The following is a 3,747-nucleotide window of genomic DNA, read 5'->3' as shown; positions in this document are numbered from 1 at the left end:
TAGTGGGTAAGGAATATTGCCTTTGAATGGAGAAGAGGAGACTACATTTAGAAAGGAGGTGAAGTGGTTTGCATTGTGGGAAGGGACTCTAAGGTCAGGTTAGGAATGACGGGAGTTTTGGTCACAAGGTCCTTCATGGCCAGGTGAGGGCTGTAGGGAGAGTGTGGTGATGGACACCAGCAGGGTAACTGTGGGCCAGCTTGACTCGGGCCAGTTTCAGAACTTCTGCATCGTGTTTTATTCCACAGCCTCCATGAAGAGCTTAAAGTCCCCACAGTACTGGTCCCCATTGACAGTCTGGTGTGGGGCAGCCTTGGGATTGCCCGCCAAGACTCGCATCTCATCCCTCAGGGCGTTGTCCTGGGAGATGTCCACTAGCTCGTATTGGATGCGCTTTCCATCCAGGAATCAGGTCACCTCACTCTGCTGGGACTTGATTTTGTGGGAGCCAGTGACCGATGTGCTGTAGAGGTTCAGGCTGCTTATACTGCAGGTAGACTGACTGGCCGGAGGACAGAGGGCGGCGGTTATGGCAGCTGCACTACTGGGAGACTTCATCGTGGTTTTAACTTGCATTTCTCTAATGGCTAATGATGTGATTTTCATGGATTTATTTGCCACTATTCAGTGAAATGTCTCTTTATGTCTGTTTTAGGCCATTCTTGCATTGCTTTAAAGAAACACCTGAGACTGGGTAATTTATATATATGTGTATATATATATATAATTTTTTTTTAAAAGAGGTTTAATTGGCTCACAGTTCTCAGGCTATACAGGAAGCATAGCTCTGACATTCGCTTCTGGGGAGGCCTCAGGAAGCTTATAATCACGGTGGAAGGCAAAGCAGGAGCAGCTGCTTCGCATAACAAAAGCAGGAGCAAGGTGGGAGAGGCGCCACACACATTTTAAATGACCACATCTTGTGGGAACTCACTTACTGTCATGAAGGCAGCACCAAGCCATGAGGGATGTGCCCCCACGATCCAAACACCTCCCAACAGACTCCACCTCCAGCATGGAGAATGACATTTCAACAAGGGATTTGGGTGGGAAAAAATATCCAAACTATATTAATGTCTTTTGTCCATTTTCTAACTGAATTTTTTCTCATACTGTTTAGTTTTGGGACTTCTTTATATATTCTAAACACTAGTCCTTTGTCATATGTGGTTTGCAAATGTTTTCTTCCAGTCTGTATTTTCATGCTCTCAGCAGTCTTTTTCAAAGTAAAAGTTTCAAATTGATCAATTTTTCCTTTTGTAATTTGTGTTTAATTATCCGGCATTATGAATTGAATAGCCTCTGCATCAGAGAGTCCCTCGCTACAAAACTCTTTCGAGTTAAAACTTTCCAGCCACATAAGGATATTCATTTTTGTTTTCTTCTTTCATTGTATTGACATTTTAAAGATGTTTGCGGTTTTAGAGATTCCCTGTGGACATATAGAGACTTAAAGATTCCAAAGATTTTAACTGTAGGACTGCTATGGCTCATCATCAGACTTTGTTCTTGACATTACACATAAGATCTTCTCAAAGAAGGAGCTCTCTGCTAGTGGGCACATGGAGTTGATGGACATAAGGATAATTTCTGAACTCACACACAGGCCACACAAATTCATCAAAGTAAGAGTCATTGTGTAAAGAAAAAAAAAAATCTCACCATAATGGGAAGAGGTCAGAAAAAGGCTCAGATGTCTCAAATGCAATTACTACTCATTCACTTAAATGGAGTCACTACTAATTCATTTGAAAAATAACATAGGGAGAACTTAGGCACAGTCCACAGGGATTAGCTATTATGGGCAGTGAAATGCACTTTTTAGAATGTAGAGAAAGAACTTTTGTATGGTCAAAGCAATGAGTTTAACAGTCCTGGAGGTTTTCAACCAGACCCTGAACCACCACTCGGCAAGGATGGTGTAGAGGTGACTTAGGTACTAGGAAGTAAGGTAGAGTAAGTGAGCTTTGAGAGCCTATCCATCCTGAGTGTCTCTGGGGTTGTGATCCTTCTCCAAGGTAAGATATAGAACTATCCTGGAGAGGAAGAACATAGGCAGGACAGATCCCGAGAAGCCTGAGCAAAGCACCAGGAAGGAGTCAGCTGACTGGAGGAGGGCCTCCTTAGAATAAGTTGAATTTATGGAGCTGGAAAAAACTCTGGAGGAAGGCTATTTATGCTCTTGATAAAGAGATGGAGAAACTGTTAGTCAAATAAGCTGGACTATAATGTATTAAAAAACAAAGTATGAAATCTCAGTGGCTTAACACAAGCATGGTTTATCGCACACTTTTGCAAACTGCTTCATAGATGTTCCTGGTCAGGCACTTTCTTCCAACTGATGACTCGGTGATCCAGGTTCTTTCCATTTTGTCTCAAGGTCCTTCAACACAAGGCCTCTCAGGTCAATATGAAAGGGAAACAGACTTCTAGAAAGGCACCCTGGATACATCCAAAACCAGAGCATAGCATGTATCACTTTCCCTCACATCCATAGGCAGCACTGATCACATAGCCAACCTAATGGCAAGGGAAGCTGGAAAACAGAGAAGACCAAAGAGACACTGGTGCATACCAACAGTTTCTGCCACAAGAAATCAAGGCCCACAGGGGTGCCATGATTTTTCTTGACCATCATGTTAATGTTGACAAAACTAAGAACGTATTTCCATTAGGATCTTTCTTTCTTTCTCTTTCTTGCTTTCTTTTCTTTCTCCTTCTTTCTTTCCTTCCTTTCTTTCTTTTTCTTTCCTTCCTTCCTTCCTTCCTTTCTTTTTTTCTTTCTTTCTTTCTTTTCTCTCTCTCTCTCGCTCTCTCTCTCTCTCTCTCTTTCCTTCTTTCTTTCTTGCTTTTGAGACAGAGTCTTGCTCTGTTGCACAGGCTGGAGTGCAGTGGCACAACCTCGGTTCACTGCAGCCTCCGTCCCCCAGGTTCCAGTGATTCTCCTGCGTCAGCCTCCTGGGTAGCTGGGATTACAGGCATACAGCACCACGCCTGGCTAATTTTTGTATTTTTAGTAGAGACGGGGGTTTCACCATATTTGCCAGCCTGATCTTAAACTCTTGACCTCAGGTGATCCGCCCACCTCGGCCTCCCAAACTGCTTGGTTTACAGGCATGAGCCACTGCGCCTGGCCCAGTAGGATTTCTAATAGGGTTAAATGTGGTATAAGATGGTATTTGAAGCCTTCCATGACCTGGTCCTGGGAAATCTACCATCTTTTCTGCCACTCCCTGCCTGTTAGCTAGTACCTCAATAAAATAGGGGTACTATTTTATTGTTTATACTTCCTGCCCCTACTTTTCCTGGTATCTTTCCTCAAGCTGCCTCTTTTTTAGGTATGAATACTTTCTTCTACTTTACCTAACTTCTTCTACTTGTTTTTCAGAATCAACTAAAGCATCTGTTCTTGTTGAGACCTGATCTCAATCTCCTGATCCCCACTCCCCAGAATGAGTTAGGTATCCCCCTGTGCTTCCACATTATCCTATCCATGTTTTGTCCCAGTTGTTTGAGATGGAGTCTTGCTCTGTTGCCAGACTGGAGTGCAGTGGCCCGACCTCGGCTCACTGCAACTTCTGCCTCCCTGGTCCAAGCGATTCTCCTACCTCAGTCTTCCGAGTAGGTAGGACTACAGATGCGTGCCATCATGCCCAATTAATTTTTGCATTTTTAATAGAGACAGGGCTTCACCAAGTTGGCCAGGATGGTCTTGATCTCTTGACCTCATGATCTGCCCACCTCAGC

General features: G+C 43.7%; 1 pseudogene; it reads right to left on the bottom strand.

Annotated features, from left to right (window-relative positions):
• Positions 1 to 216: 216 nt before the first annotated feature.
• Positions 217 to 558, bottom strand: LOC108314088 (annotated as a pseudogene).
• Positions 559 to 3,747: the final 3,189 nt, after the last annotated feature.

Source organism: Cebus imitator, unplaced genomic scaffold (genome assembly GCF_001604975.1).
Source record: "Cebus imitator isolate Cc_AM_T3 unplaced genomic scaffold, Cebus_imitator-1.0 Scaffold148, whole genome shotgun sequence".
NCBI classification, from domain to species: domain Eukaryota; kingdom Metazoa; phylum Chordata; class Mammalia; order Primates; family Cebidae; genus Cebus; species Cebus imitator.
Note: the sequence above shows the minus strand (reverse complement) of the source record. Positions and strands in the feature narration are given on the sequence as shown.